Here is a 17,267-nt window from a genome sequence, read left to right on the forward strand (position 1 = left end):
TTCTGGACCAGTTTTTGTACTGACTCTGTCACTAACTTGAGCAAGTCATTTCTGTTTTCTGTGTCTCTGTTTCCTCATCTAACTGGAAGGAGGAGGTGCTTGTGTGGCGGGTTGTGAGGGGCGTATAATACCTGTCTCATTTTCTCTACAGAGCTGGTGTCCAGACCAAATAAGATGCTGTGCTGAAAACTCTTTGAATAAGTGCAATGCACTGTAAGTCTAAAACACAGCTGCAGGTTGAGCTCTCACTATATCCAGGCCCTGTGCTCAGTGCTTTATATGATTTATATCAATTAATCAACAAACAAGGGGCCAGCCCAGTGGCGTAGTGGTTAAGTTTGCACACTCTGCTTCAGCAGCCCAAGGTTCGCCGGTTTGGATCCTGGGTGCAGACCCACACACTGCTTATCAAGCCGTGCTGTGGTGGTGTCCCATAGATGAAATAGAAGAAGACTGGCACAGATGTTAGCTCAGCGACAATCTTCCTCACCAAAAAATAAAATAAAGTAAAATAAAAAATCACCATACAAGAAGGTATTATTAACCCCATTTTACAGATGAGAAAACCAAGGCTTAGATTTGGTTAAATGCAGTCCAAAGGGTATCACGTAACTAGTCACGTGACAATAAGTGGTGGAGCTGGGCTGTGAGCCCAGGCCTGTCACTCCAATGCCCATCTCTTCACCACTGCATTATACCGCCACTCATTCTATACATGGAAGTCAGTGTTATATGCCGCGTTGTCTGTTTTTATGAACCCTAAATCCACTTATCCCTAATACTGACATTCTAAAGCTAACTTACTAATTTTATAGTGACTTTACTTATTTTGCTGTTCATATGTTACATATCAGTGTATTCTAAAAACTGTAAACTTCTTAAAGGTAAGGCCCATTTCCTTTAGTGTTCTCTCTATGGTCCCTGGCACAGATGTATAAGCAATCTTTCTATTTTATGATGATGAGGAGGAGAAAGAATGAGGAATCTAGGCTAGGCGGGGGAGAAGAAAGTAAATCTATTGAAAAGGGTCCACAACACAAATAATCACGCACAGGGACAACCAAAGTTTACTTAGTATCTCTAAGTGGTTGGCTATAGTCTAGTTAAGCACCAGAATATGCTAATATTGTGTAAAGATACTTTTAAAAGTTGCATGTGGGTAGAAAAGAATTGTGAGTCACATACTGAAAGAGGCTTAGCTTTTTGGGGTGTGTGTGTCTTACATAAATAATTAGAATCACATTTCAGAAAAGTGCCTAAAATGCAGCGAGCAGGATTAAAACCTTAAAAAAATACGTTGAGTAATTTCTTTCATCTTAGGAGCTGCCATTGGTTTGTATCTGTATACTAGATCGAGACCAAGTATTTTTAGCCCTATTGTACAGGTGTGAAAGACAATGCAGATAATGCACAAGTTATGCCCTTTAAGGCCGTGAATAATTGTGGCCAACCTTGGGCAAGAAGTCAGGCATCCAGAGAGTGGAATTAAAAAAAGATTCAGGGGCCGGCCTGGTGGCGCAGCGGTTAAGTTTGCACGTTCCACTTCTCGGTGGCCTGAGGTTCGTCAGTTCGGATCCCGGGTGTGGACATGGCACCACTTGGCAAAAGCCATGCTGTGGTAGGTGTCCCACGTATAAAGAAGAGGAAGATGGGCATGGATGTTAGCTCAGGGCCAGTCTTCCTCAGCAAAAAAGAGGAGGATTGCCAGCAGATGTTAGCTCAGGGCTAATCTTCCTAAAAAAAAAGAAAAAAAATTATTAAAAAAAAATGCAGTCAACTCCTGAGCCGCACAGAATACCTGTACACACTCTCTTCTAAGCCTCTGCAGCCATGGAAAAACACTGAGGGGAGATGGTGTGAACAGAGAGCCTCTCTTTCCAGCCTCTGGCAGTGAGTAATTCTTGCATCCAACATAACTTCATGAAGGTCACCTCCCGCGTCTTCTGTTTTTGAGTGGAGGCAGAAAGGGAAGTGTTTTGAAGGGTCAGTAGAAGAAAGATTCAGCTCTTCACATTTAATTTTACCTCTTCCTTTTCAAAAAGTTATCTTGGGGCAGGAGTTGTCAAGACCATCGTGTGTCAAGTATAGCTAGTATCTAAGGAACTGCTGGTAGTTACTTCCAGAATGTTATTCTCTAGGAATAAAATCGGAAAGTATAAAAATATGGAGGGTGAGATCTGTCTTCTATAGATGAGACAGATTGTAACTGGATGCCTGAGAAATCTGGGACCGTTCCAGTCTTCTCAGAGGGGCTGCCTTAGTCCCTGGCCTACCTGTGAGGTGATGGAGAGGAAGTGAAAATCCTGGCTGGGAGAACAAAGCCAGACCAGGACAAAAGGCCGAGTAGCGAAAGTGGTTGGGAAAGTCAAGAGCGGGAGAGGGTGAGTTCTGAGGTCATTGTTTGTTATTCCCTGTCTAAATAAAACAAAACGAAACGAAACGAAATTGTTGGCAGAGGGCAAGAATCTAGGCAATGGGAGTGACCAAAGTCATCCCCCAAAACAGAAAGTTGGTGGTGTTTCTCCTGCATTGTCCGGGAAAAAGTCATCTACGCTGCCAGACACAGTATGGCCAGGTCCTGGAGAATAAGTGTGCTCTGTTATCGTGAAGGCAGGGATAGCTCATCTGGCTTTTTTCTGATCTGGCAGAAATGTCTCATAAGATCGGCAGTTTCCCTTTGCTCTGAGTCCACACTCAACAAGTAGCCCTCTGATTCCTTACTTTACCTCCTGTTCAAGGCAGGAGTGGATAGGAGTAGCAACGTCTTTGAACACATCTATACCTTTTATCATTAATACATTTGTATTTGTTTTTATATCTCAAGCTTTTGTAATATGACTGTTGGGGTTAATAGTTATGCCTAATAACCTACTCAGCTTGAGTTCACTTTCAAAATCAAATTTCTTGGACACACCTAGACATGTCAGGGCTAGACAACCTGAAACGCATGATTAGAATAAGGTGAATAAGTTAGTCCGCTAGCTTTTCTTTATGAACCTTTATGCCATACCAATACGACTTCAACAGAAAGAGGATTTTTGTGGGAGATAAAGCAATTTTTGTGCTTCCTCCGTGACTGGAGACAAAGAGCGAGCCAATGCTGCAGGTGACAGGGCGGTGACGTGGTGTCAACTCCAAACATTTGGCTTTTGAAAACATTTGTGGGAGAGAGGAAGCATTTTCAAGTTGCATCCATGCCTAATACTGTTGAACATAAAGACTCTTAGAGAGTATTGATGAATGTAATCATTCCTTAAAGTACACGTGCCTGCTTTCTGTCAGGCCTCGTGTGCAGCGTCTGGAAGTCCACACTCAACGAGGTGTGTGAATAAATACCTGATAGCATCAGTGATGCATTGTGAGATCATGGATAAGGCACCGTGATGGCAAGGGACAGAGAAATCCCAGCTCGCTGGGCCGGGAAGGCTCTCTTTGAACTAAGCTTTGAAAGAAGTAGAATGTGCTGCCCTCTTGGCCTAGGAGGAGAAAGGGAATTCCGGGCAGAGGGGATGGCTGGGAAGCAAACCTGGAGGGTAGGAAACAGATCGGCTGGTACAGCAAATGGCTGGAACATCATTTGAGCGATGGGAAGAGATAGGAGGTATGCCTGCTCAGGACTTAATGGGGTGGGTGCTGGAGGGGGGGTGTTGCCGATGACATTTAAAATAGGGAAACTATGATATTAAGAAAAGCAGAGTTGTCATGACAATGAGGCAAAAGTGAGCGGAAGAAAGGAAGACCAACTCGGAGCCTCGGTCCTAAATTAAGACAGTTGTAATGAGACTGGAAAGGAACAGACAGGTTTGAGAACAGTTTGGCAGCTAGAAAACAGCCGGGCTTGGTGGCAGATTGTGTTTTGGGGGCGAGAGAAGGAGGAACTAGCACGACACCCGAATTACCAGCTTTGGGACACACGGATCTTTTCCTACATCTTTCTCTAGACCATGATACATTATTCATTGTGAGATTAAAGATGTGCCCGCGTCGTGAAACATCATTAGTTTCCGACTAAGGGAATCCCTAGATTAGAAACCAACCCACAGCCACCCCCATCGCTGCTTTTCCTGTCCATTTTGTGCTTTTCTCAGGAAGCTCCAGGCAAAAATATATATATAACTAAAACAGGCCTATTGTCCCAGGGAAAGAAATAGGAAAGCCAGAAGATACAATTAAACACATTTGGAATTCTTAGAACTAGGTGTCCATGGCTTTATCACAGCCCGTGGCTGTGCCTGTGTGCAGCCTGCCTGGTTTTCATTCAGCAAAGAAACTGGCTTTCAATAGCAAAGAGCTGCAAACTTATTTAGTTCCGGGATAACCAGAGACTCAGGCTTGAAAATTTAGAAGTGTATTAGCAAAATTACATCTTGACTTTTTCTACTGGATAAAAATCATGAGGCAAATCTGCGTTATTCTAAATAGATACCGCATTCTCATACTAAGGATGTTCAAGGGTTAAAATGTTTACGCGAATATTATTTCCCAAATTTTGCTCAGGGTTTCCTGTTGCTTTCACGTCTTGCCCCTGTGTGGCCGTTAGGGAGGCATTCTAGTTTCGTGGTCGGGAAGCTAAGCTCTGGAATTAGGTTGTCGGAGTTGAAACACTGCCTCTGCCACTTACATCTTTGAGGACTGCATCGGTCGCTCCTGTTAGCTTGTCACTGACACACACGTGAAACTGATAAGGTCAGCATGATTTTTGAGGAGAGACCAGTGCCAACACAGAAATACTGGATAGGATTTGACTTCAAGAAACAGAAAATCTAATTCAGAGCATTAGAATCACCTGGAGAGCTCGTTAAGCCACAGATTGCTGGGCCCACCCCCAGAACTTCTAATGCAGGGGAGCTGGGGTGGAGATCTCAAATTTGCATGTCGAACAACTTCCAGGTGATGCACTGGGGCCCACACTTTGAGAAATACTGAGCTCACCGGAAAGAGAATTTTTAGAAAAAAGAGAGACATAACAGTCCTTAGAAGACATGTGTACACAGTTGGTCATGATTTTGTTTAAGAAGCTAAACTACAGACACTGGGAAATCCAGTGGCTGATGAGCCATTCCTTTAAGTGACAGTCACTAATTTTGCTTTGTTACTAGGCTGGCCTTGAGTTTCTACCATTCTAGGAATGTAGCCCCATAATTAGAGTGTCAGTAGTCCCACTCAGAGAAACCAACTTACTCCAACTCACCTTTTCCAGTATTTCAGAGTTTTGTGCTTGAACCTGAACCAAACCAAACCAAACCATGAACCATTTAACTGGGATATACCAGGCTAATTTGTTGAACTCCAAAACTAAATCAAATCCCAAAGACCCTTTCCCTGAAGTGTGAGCCAAATGAAAGAGATTTTTCTGGTTGCTAAAAAAAAAAAGATAATGAACTAGTCCAAATTAAAAGCAAACCTTTTGGTTTTTAAAATGATTGAGGCCGGCCCCTTGGCCGAGTGGTTAAGTTCACACACTCCGCTGTGGCGGCCCAGGGTTTCGCCACTTGGAATCCTGGGCTCGGACATAGCACCGCTCATCAAGCCACGCTGAGGCGGTCCCCACATGCCACAACTAGAAGGACCCACAACTAAAAATACACAACTATGTACCGGGGGGCTTTGGGGAGAAAAAAGGAAAACTAAAATCTTTAAAAAAATAAAATAAAATGATTGAAATGCAAAATCATATTTCCTAAGATGCCAATTCATTAAAAACAAAATAAAATGAAACTCCGCTTGAGATACCCTTATACTAAGTAACAAATTGTTGACGGCAATGCTAAAATAGTAAATTCCTCTGAGAGTCCGGGTCCCAGCAAGAAAGAGCATTCCTCTCATAGGGTTCAAATCAAGATGCTTTAATGAAAGAACAAGTGAAGGGAACACAAGAGATAGCAAGAAGCAGGAAGTCATGACCTGGGGCCTCAAGAGGCTGAAGAAGGCTCTAGTGTTTACCAAGCCCAGTAAAAAGAGGAACTCTGGAAAGGACGCTGTTGGGTCTTTGGGACCCTCCCTCTCAACATATACAAATTAGAATAGGGTTGCTAAATCAAAGAGGAAGTGGGGAAGAAATACCCCAGCTTCTCTCTCCTTCTAGCTTCTACTCTCTCGCTGATGCCTCCCCCGGGCTGAGCTGAAAGCCAGGTGTCGAGGGAGCCCCAGGGACTGGTCTGCAGGGGTCAGCTTCCTGGCTGAGCAAGACAGGTGGTGGAAGGTGAATGGAGACTGACCAGCTCACTCCCCCTTTGACCAAATTAATGCTGGACGTTACATGCAGTGTTTGTAGCTGAGTTGATGCGTGTAAATGTCTTAGAAAAGTCCCTGGCACGTAGGAAGCTTTATGCTCTACGTTAGTAACAGTGCCCACACTCAAATCCAGGTTTTTAGATTACAATTTGGTACACATTCTGCTATCGGAGTTGACTATAGCACCATGTGAGTATAAGGTAATGTGTTGCATGCATAATTAGTTTTATAATTTATTGCAGAAAGAGAGCATCTTTATTCTCTGGACCTGACTAAAGAAATCTGTAACCAAATCAACACCTTATGAGCACATATAAAAATATAATAAGAAATGTATTTCAAAGACAATTCTACATCTTCAATAATAATAGCAATAGTAATGGTGATGTTAGTAATAGTAATAGTCGTTAAAATTTTTGAATATTTATTATATGTCCAGCACTGTGCTATTTTTCTAGAATTGTACTAATATAACCACTAATCTATGTCATCTAGTTTTAATTTCCTGTTCATTCAGGGTTTTTTTTCTTTTTTTAAAGATTGGCACCTGAGCTAACAACTGTTGCCAATCTTCTTTTTTTTTCCTGCTTTTTCTCCCCAAATCCCCCCAGTACATAGCTGTATATTTTAGCTGTGGGTCCTTCTAGTTGTGGCATGTGGGATGCCACCTCAACATGGCCTAATGAGCAGTGCCATGTCCGTGCCCAGGATCCGAACCCTGGGCTGCCAAAGAGGAGCGCACGGACTTAACCACTTGGCCACGGGGCTGGCCCCTCAGGTTTCTTTTTTCTTAACTTGGAAATAATCAACTTGGAGGATTTTGTAATTGGTGAGTTAGATAAATTTTACCTGATTCTGTTGACCCTTGTCTGACCATTTAAGGCTTTACAAAACCATTTGAAATGCGATGTATATATTATCCCCTAAAAAAACTCCCAGATAACAATATTTTTCTCTTGTAACTGTTGGAGAACTTATTCATCCCGTTATCCTGCCATGATACAAAATTAGCCCTGAGGTCAGAGGCATCAATTGGCCATGCATTCAAAATTTGATTACATGAAATAAGACATCTTGAAAATAAACATAGTTAGCTTCTTATTTGTGTCAAGTCAGCTTTTTTGGTAACAGATTTTAAACAATGGGATAGCCCTTTACCCTTAGGTCTCTACATTTTGGGTTTTACTAATTATTATTATTATTATTTTTTTAAGATTGGCACCTGAGCTAACATCTGTTGCCAATCTTCTTCTTTTTTTTTTTCTTCTTCTTCTTCTCCCCAAAGCCCCCCGGTACATAGTTGTATATTCTAGTTGTGAGTGCCTCTCTGATTGTGCTATGTGGGATGCCACCCCAGCATGGCCTGATGAGCGGCGCCATGTCCACGCCCAGGATCCGAACTGGAGAAACCCTGGACCACCGAAGTAGAGTGGGTGAACTTAACCACTCGGCCCCGGGGCCGGCCCCTGCATTTTTGGTTTTTAGAGTCTCAGTTCAAAGAAGGTATAATCACTGAGCTGAAACATCACATGTACATTTCCAGTCGGCTAAGGAAACAAACAAGAAATGTTTTTCCTGTGGGGTTGATTTTCACCCTACCACACTATCGGTCAACTCTTCTCTGATGATGGGAGCGATTATCCGACAAGGGCACTCTGACCAACGGCTCATCGCAAGTGTAGGTTCTTTCTTGGCTGTCAAGTTTCAGAGTTGTCATTAGGAATCTGTGTAGCAATGGCATTGAAGAGATGGCTCTACTTTGAAAATCAACCACATGAAAGAGAAAAATCTCACATGTACCCCCTTTGTTTGTTGTCTAGTTACAGCGTAGGTTGGCCCGTAAGAAATTGTCTAATTACAGCATAGGCTGAGCCATATGAAATTGCCAATATTTGACCAATAATGATGATCAAATGCCAGTTTGCCATTGGACAGCAGTTTCATATGTTCACCCTCATAGTTCTGATACTGACTGAAGCCTTGTGGAGTGGCTGCGTTTCATTTACACCCTCTTTTAAAACTCAGCTCACACCGTTGGTAAACATAGTGCTTTCGCACATTCAACAAATGAAGGTCACTTCTTATTTTTTTCCCCTCTTCTTGAGGATTGCAGGGACGAACATCCAAGAAATCTGTGAAATTGAGATTTTAAGTTGTTTATAAAGAATTCCCATGTGTAAAGTGCCTAGCCAAATTCCTGGCACATGGTAGGTGCTCAGAAGAATTGAGTGATTAGGTCTCACCACAAAAGTCACCAATACGAGTGTATCTGATCATAATAGCAGCATATTGTGATCTGGTCTTTACTGGTTACATGTTCTTTTAAACATGTTATTTCACTTACTCTAGAGTCAAATTAACTAAAAACCCATTCTTAACACATTCAACTGACAAGTCAAACCGTACTGCAAGTTTTTAAAAGGTTGTATTGCATTATTATATAAATACTCTTCTGACAGTTAACAGAGAAGTTGAAAACAAAGAAAAGGAAAGGATTTTCTAGGCATTTGTAGAAACGGGATACTAGACAATGTGATGCTTACAATTATTTTTTCTAGTGAGATTGGGAAATGATTTCTTACACACAGACGTCTGTCTTGGGTTGGACTCGAGGAAATGACTTATGTGATTAACAAAGAAACATGAGTATTTAGAAACAGAGAGAGTTTTAAAGAATGAGATACAGATTTTATAAGTCTGGTGTTAAATTCAAGTTCTCACTTATTGTCTATACCCAAATTCTTACAATTTGTCAAGTTTATTAAAACCCCTGTAAGTTGGGGCCAGCCGAGTGGCACCGCAGTTAAGTTCGCACGTTCTGCTTCGGTGGCCCGGGGATCGCCAGTTCAGATCCCGGGTGCAGACATGGCACCACTTGGCACGCCATGCTGTGGTAGGCGTCCCACATACAAAGTAGAGGAAGATGGGCACGGATGTTAGCTCAGGGCCAGTCTTCCTCAGCAAAAAGAGGAAGATTGGCAGTAGTTAGCTTAGGGCTAATATTCCTCAAAAAGAAAAACCAGAAAAACCCTCTAGGTTATTTTCTGTTTGACGTTATTATTGCTTCTCTTAAATACAGAGGAAAACGTGGGATGCAACTGATGGATGGGTAGATGAGTCAGCTGGCCGTGCCCGCTGCCCACAGGTGTTCCTTTGGCTTCGGTGTACTTTATGGGCAGAAGTTTTTAGAGGGTCCCACACAACTTTACAAATCTATTTTTTCTGCAGCTCCTTTGCACTAACCACATCTGCAGAACAGGCGCTGAATCCTAGAAGTTTTAGCCTCCAGGGCAGAGGAAGTTTGGTGGTTTCCTTGGCAGTCTAGAGCCGGGTCAGAGACCAGGGCTTCACAGGTGGAGATTTACAGCACGGATTGGATCCAGCGGGTCTGCGGCCTGGAGCACTGCATTTTTAATAAGCTCCCAGGTGATCCGAGCGGCTCCGCGGAGCACACTTGGGGTAGCAAAGAACTAGGCTTTTCCACTTTCTTGACTTACTAGCATCTCAGAGGCAGCGAAACCAAGATCAAACTTAGCGTCTTCCACCAGGCGGTCTTCCTCTTGAGTTCTCATTGGTTTTGCCACTGTTAACTCTCCACTTAACCGCAGGGTAACGTGAGGCTGTTTCTCATCACTCCCGCTGTCACATCCCAGTTGGTTTTGAAGTTCTGATTCTCCCCTGTGTCTCTCATACCCATCCCTTCCTTGTCCCTCCACTGCTGCTTCCTGGACCCAGGCCTCTGGGAGCTCTCATCCCTAACTGCTCTTCCAGCTCTTCCGGTCTCCGCTCTACCAATTCCAGCTGCACGCACAATTGCCATTCTAAAGCAGAGCTTATTTATGTGAATACGCTGCTGAAAAACCATCTGGGATACAGTCTGGGGTCCCTGACCGGGAACTCCAGGCCCACGCTCTTGCCTCTGTTCTCCTAATGTTCTCATGCGTGAGCCAGGTGGATTACTTGCCATGACCCAATACCTTTGGCCCTTTCAGTTTCTCTGACTGATCCCAAGATCCGATGTTGAAGAAGTGTCATATGAGTGCCCCAAAGAGTCAGAAGCATCCAGAAGAGCCTGTGGTGAACAGCATCATGACACAGTGGCGTTTCATTGGGCCTGGAGGGTAATAAGGATTTCTACAGAGATTAACAACTGTTCCTTTTGACGTTTCTGTATCGTTGGTCTTGTTTGTTTGTTTATTTGTTTTTAAAGATTGGCACTTGAGCTAACATCTGTTGCCAATCTTTTTTTTTTCCTTCTTCTTCTCCCCAGAGCCCCCCAGTACATAGTTGTATATCTAGTCGTAGGTCCTCTGGTTGTGCTGTGTGGGACGCTGCCTCAGCATGGCCTGATGAGCAGTGTCATGTCTATGCTTGGGATCCAAACCCGCGAAACCCTGGGCAGCCAAAGCAGAGGGTTCGAACTTAACCACTCTGGCACGGGGCTGGCCCCTTGCTGGCCTTGTTTAATGGGCATTCATCATGTAGTAAAAGAAATCCAGGAAGCTAAAAATTTTAATGAATGGGTTAATAACAGGATCAAAAGAGCATCCTTTCGGCCTCTGTTCCCATTGCATATCCACGACCAACCAGGGATCCCATCATAATTATTTTTCTTGCTTCTCTTCTGTGCCATGCGTCTCCCCAGGAGGGAGTGTGCCATGTTCCTCTTTGTGTCTCTAGCGTTGAGTGTGGTGTGTGGTACAAGGCAGGCATTCAACCAGGAGCATCCAGGGTTTGGTGCCTGAAGTTTATACAATGTAGGAGCCCCTCTTTAAAAAATAGGGTTCAAAACTCTCTAAGTTTTCAAAAACATAGGACCTTGAGAGTACATTGCTGAGGACCCTCATAGGACCTTGGGTGGGGGCCACATGAACGTGGGGGTGGGAGGTGGGTCCTGAAGCTTAAGGGGCTTTAGCCACATGGTATAGCCACCTCTGCTTTCAATAATTTTTTTTCTCTTTTGTGGTGGTGGTTAGTATTATTATTTTAATGAAAGAAAGAGTGATTGAATCCTGTTGATTCACTCATGATTTTCATAACTGTGACCTTTCCTGTTGTACTCTCTGAGCATGGGGCACTCAGTATCATACATACGGGGGGGCGGGTTCTGCTTTCAGGGACACAACTTCCTTCAGGCTCCGTGCTGCGGGGGCACCTGAGTTTCCTTGGGTGCATGAATTTCAGATTCCCCTGGGATCATTTGACAGCACAACCTTCACTAACAAATCTGCTGAAGTTTTCAAACTCTATGTTTGTGTTTTGAAATGAAAACATGGCCTTATAGCCCCGCCATTCTCTACGACTTCTCACGGTGTGTTCCAAACATTCTCTTCTAGTTGGAGGCTTCCCTGTGAAATCGTAGACTTTGAATTCAGTTTATATGGTTTTTGATACTCTTCAAGGGCACTTTCCTTATAGCTGGTTTTACAAGCGGAAACACCTCTTATAAAAGTATGAGACACTTTTATAGTTTCATGTAATTTTGAAGTATATATTTATATATTTCACTCCATGTACTTTATCAGAAAAGCTCACTGAGATTCACCAGTATTTGCTATTTGTGTGGAGGACGGGGTGGGGTGGCTGGAAGGTGCCTTGTTGGCCAGCATGTCCCTATCCAAAGTTGGTTCCTCACCTCAGTTTCTCTATTGTCACCCTGTTTGTCACATTCATAGCACTTACACCAACTGTTACTATCTTGCTCATATCTTTTTTTACCGTTTATCTAGGCACCTCCTAGATGATGGGTAAATATTCATCAATGTAGATTCTTCTTTGATGACACTGCTGGTTGCAAAGACTGTTCCATTTCCCCCCAGGTCTTTCGATTCCGAGTCTGCATAACGCTGTGTGTGAAGGGACCCACTCCCTGGTTGATTCTTGCATGCTTATCACATCAGCTCCAAGGGGCTAAGCTTCCGGGAAGCCCTCAGCCTCCTCCCCTCAGCTGCCAGCTGGCCCATCCATTTCCTTTCCACTACCTCTGTACTTTCCACTTCAGTTCTGCCCTCCAGCTAAATCAGCCTGGGCGTCCTAGGGTGCCCTTGTTCACTTCATTCCCTCTACATTGCTTTTTCCCCCAAACCCTTGCCCAGCCCCCATAGAATAATGCTTTGAATCCTAACTCTCCTTTTCGTTGGCTGTGTGCTCTTGGATAGACCCCTCTGAACCTCAGTTTCTTCATCTGTAAGATGTGGACACTAAGACTGCCACCCCGGGGTGGGGTATCTCAGTAGGCCTTCAGAATGGCAGCCATTGTCATCCTTCTTGGTTTTTTTATTGATTTCTTTCAGGTGTCACCTCTTTGGCTTATCTCCAATAATTGTTTATAATTATTGATAATGTAAAATAACATGATAATTCAAAATATTGAAAATTTTAAATCGTGTTGCATTTGTGTGTTTTACTTCTTGAATTAGATTTAAGCTCTTTGAAGGCGAATCTTAGTCTTCTACTCTTACTGCTTCATGTACACTGCTATATGCGCCTTACGTCTAAAGCAGTGGTTGTCTGCAATAAATTGAATCCGCATTGCTTGATGTCGCACTTAAAGAAACTGCAAAACGTTTCTTCTGCTTACCTGTGGATATTCTTCTTTTGCTATCTGTATAATATATAACTTAAACGCATCTTCTAGATTTGAGACTTACTAGAAGTTTCCCCCAGTAAAGATAATAAAGGAAGAAGCCTTTTATGTGTCTACTTTCTATAAGATTTTTCCCCAATTTTTAAATTATATCACCATTATTAATTTTAAACTGTGCTTATAGTTTCAAGACTGAACAACATGCTGCCACTGACTCTGCCAGCCGATGCATGGGGACAATGGAGAGATGACCCTGTAACCTGGGCGCAAGATGACCTTCAGAGAACTAAACTGGGAGCTGCTAATCCGTAGAGTGGGTGATTGATAGCATTAGCCCACCCTGAGAGAAGGTCTGTGAATGGAAATTGAGGGGATTAGGGAGTAGTCAGGGTTTATCAAGGGCCAACCTGGGTGGAGGAGGCTTAAAAGCTGCTGCCTAATCGAGTATATTACACCCTAAGGAAGAAAGAATATGTTAATAAAGAACTGGCAGGAGACAGTATATTGGAACCATAAAGAAAAAGCCAGTAAGAAAGATATGGGGCAGAGTTAATCAAATATTCTCTTGGAAAGGGACAATCATATGTACTGAACCGGCCACACAGGAATTAAAGACACCCTCTGCAGGTGGGTGGGAACGGCTCTGAGATATACGTGATCAGCATATGCCAACCCCCAAGACCACCCATGTCCCTTGGCTCTAAGCAACCTCAGCAGCCTTTTGAAGAGTAATTCAGCCTCCTAGCACCTCCATCCACTGGTAACTGGAATGCTCTCTAGAAAATTACCTTTTGGCACTGTAACTTTTTATGACCCTTTCTATCTATGTTATCATTCTGTTCAAAGATACAGAAATTCTCCTGTTTCTTAATTTTTCCCACATTCTGTCTAATTTGCTGTATTCCAAATACATAGCAATGTTAGGTAAAGCACCGAAAGAGAAAACTCTAAAGATATGATTATACTCCAAACAAGATTTAAATGTTTATGGGCCAGAAAGAGGAGAAAACTCAGAGCTGTGTGCATGGTGAAGCTGTGGCCTGACGCAGTCTGGTCTGCCAGGAAGCAGGCTAGGCCAGGAATGTAATTCTTGGGGGCTAGCAGGGAATAAAGATGCTCCATTTGAGGCAGTGGAAGAGGCTGAGATCCACAGCTTAAAGCCCCAGGCTGGAAATGGGGCTCTATTGTTCCTGAGAGGAGGCTGACAAAATCTGTAGCCTGGAGTTCAGCTTCTATTAAGATATATACCTAGAAAGCAAGAGGTCACAGATGCAGCCCAGAAGCTAGGATCTGAGCCATGCTCAATTTAGTCCAAAAGCTATTAGGTAGAATTGAGCAAGGTTGTACATGACGTGGGTGGAAGCACGGATCTGCAGTAGTCCAAGAGTAGATTTGGGGTGTCAGAGCCCAGGCAAGGTGAGGAGGGTGTCCATGTGAAGGGGCTGCCTCGCATAGAGGGGTGGTGAAGAGGGCATCCGGTGGGATGGAGGTCATTGAGTCAGCTATAGGGGGGATCTCTATAAGGTTACACACAGAGGGATTGATCAAGGAAGAAAATACTAAAGATAATGGTGTTGGGCTGGAATTGGAGATAGGGGTGTGAACTCATGGTCTACAATAGATAGACAGACAGACAGATAGATAGATAGATAGATAGATAGATAGACACACAGGTAGATATTCAAATACACATATTCCTAGTTTTGTCCCCTGAGAGAGTCTGGGAGCAGTGGCACCCCAATAGCATTGCGTACATCTAGTACCCAGATCTCAGGTTCTAGGTACCCGTCTTCAGAGGTTCTTGGAGACTGGGTTGACTTCAGTACTGGGGCAAGGAAGGCACAAGATGAGCCCGGAACCTTTTGTTGAGCCTGAAATAAGGAAATGCTCGAAGAACGATGGGGACACAGAGGTCACCTTGCAGGGGCTACCACTGGAAAAATCTGGAGCAATTTGAGCATCAAAATAAATAATGATAGTAGCAGACTATAATGCTTTGAATAAAACAGGAAACCATGAGTTCATACAGATATAAAAAATTAGTAAATTAATTAATAGTTTGATGAGAAATGATACTTATATAATCTCAAAAACCTCTTTACAAAATATTTATTAATTACAAAAGGGGAAAAAGTAATTTCACAATGGAGAAGCCTAGCAGACAGGAACTTGAACAAGTGATCAAAGTTCATGCGACCAGTAATGGTGCAAATGCAAATCATGTGTCACTTGACTAGGATAAAATGAGAGCACATCATCGCTTCTGCGATATTCTGCCCAAGATGTATAACAGGTACCTAATCAGGAGGAAGCATGAGACACACCCAAACTGAAGAACATTCTACAAAGTAAATGGGCCGTAAACATCAAAAGTGTCATGGGCATGACAGTCATGGATGTTCCGGATGGGAGGGAACCGAGGAGACAGGATAACTGAATGCAGCATCTGCTCTGCAAGATCCCCGTTTAGGATGGCACCTTTTCCTCACAAAGTACGCGACTGGGACAATCGGAGGAACTTGAATGAGCCCGAGAACTTTATTATAGTAAAGTAGTGACATTAATTTCCTGATTTTGATGGTTATGTTGTAGTTATGTGGGAGAATGTCTCTATTTGTAGGAAATACACACTGAAGTACTGGACAGTAATGAGGCATAATGTTGGCCATTTACTCTCAAGCGGGTAAGAAAAAGCTGTTTCTGGTACTGTACTTGCAAATTTTCTCCAAGTTTGAGATTGTTTATACGTATATTTATTTACGTATTTCATCGCTTGTGTTTCATATTATGAATATCCGTGTCCAGCCAACTTCCCCCAAAGCAGATTTTAGTGGGACCTGTCAGCAGTGACCTTGAACAGGTGGTTCCTTTAGCCATGCTGCAATGAGAAGAGCTGGTTTTCTTCTTAATGACAGTATGTAAACTCCTCAAGAAGCTTGATGGGTTGGATCTCTTTGGCAGGTCATCATCCCCGAGTCATGCAGAGGCTCAGTACCGCCACCCAAGCCAAAGGTGACTCTAGAGTATTTTCTAGAAATAGGCATGCAAATGATGATGAAATGATGAGTGAGACCAATGAGACCTTCTTCTTCTGGGATTTTGTCACAGGTCTTGCAAATCATGTGACCAGATGAGCTAATACTTTTAATGATTTAGTATCAATCTTACTGGGTACTTTTTTGTTTGGTTTCTCTTTTATTCAACAGACTTTTATGGAGCCCTAGGCTGTCACAGGTCCTGTACTAATCTTGGAAATATAAACGTGAGAAACAGACCCTCACAGTTCCCACTGTGAACAAAAGAAGGGTTCAGATGAGGAAGCCAGTATTTACTGTTTAATGAAAACATGGGGCACAGAAGGGAAGATACTGTCTTTTGGGAAGAACTCACTAAGAAGGGGGAAGTGAGCTGGGAGTTAAAGGATAAGGTTACTTAAAATTTTACCAAATGTTTAGAAATTTAAGTGACATTTAAATGGCTTTTTTTTGTATGGACAAAAAGACGGAAGGAGAAGAGGAGGAGGAGGAGGCAGAGGAGGAAGAAATAGTAGCCTTAGGTAAAATACCTAAACAGTGAAAAAATTGCGTACATATCTTCACCTACATAGACGCGACAAAATAGATCTTTTTAAAAGTACCTTTTTCAAGAGGTAAAGAAGTAAATAAAATGTGAGTTGTCATGAAACAAAGAGCTCTTCTTTTTTTTTTGATCTTTGACTTGTGCTTTCAGGTGCCAACACGATTTTGTATTTATTTTTATTTTTTTAGCTCGAATCGTTCTGCCCCAGGATTCTCGTTCCTGGTAGCTCCGTCACCTCCCACTCCATTTCAGATGCGATGTTCCCGCCCACTCTGAAGAATCTGCGTACTTGACTCATTTCTGAAGTTTCTTTTCAGTTTCAGATCTCCCAAAACTATAAGTCAGCTGTCAGCCTGTGGAAATTAATTTTTCGACACCTGTGAAACCTTGCCAGTGATCTCCTAAGGTCTTAGCTATCCTATAGCTGGTGTCTTCCGTGCCTGATCGCCTGTGAATACAGCAGCCACTTGGACCCTCCAGTAGCTGAACTGTTCTTTTCAGTGTTACCAGGAACATTCTGGACCTAATCACCTCCCTCGTTTCTGGCCTGATATTTGAAAGCCATAGTGGAAGTTACCAAGGGCCACATGTAAGGTGCTTCCCTAAAAATTCAAGTCACTGTGAGCCAATGACGTGAAAACAGTCACAATGTTTCACAGTTACACAGCATGATACTCCTCATTTTTAGAGTTTTAATGTAATAAATGTTGTGTCTTCCTTATGTTATTATCGTTTATCTTTTTTTTTTTTTTTTTACATTTGCTCTAGAATTGTACTTCACTTTCTTTGAATTGTCTCCTATCTTTTGGGGCGAGGACCTTGTTTAGATCTTAAATTATTATTCATGGCTCTGAAGACCTTTCTGGAG

The sequence above is a fragment of the Equus przewalskii genome, chromosome 8 (assembly GCF_037783145.1).
Source record: "Equus przewalskii isolate Varuska chromosome 8, EquPr2, whole genome shotgun sequence".
Taxonomy (NCBI): domain Eukaryota; kingdom Metazoa; phylum Chordata; class Mammalia; order Perissodactyla; family Equidae; genus Equus; species Equus przewalskii.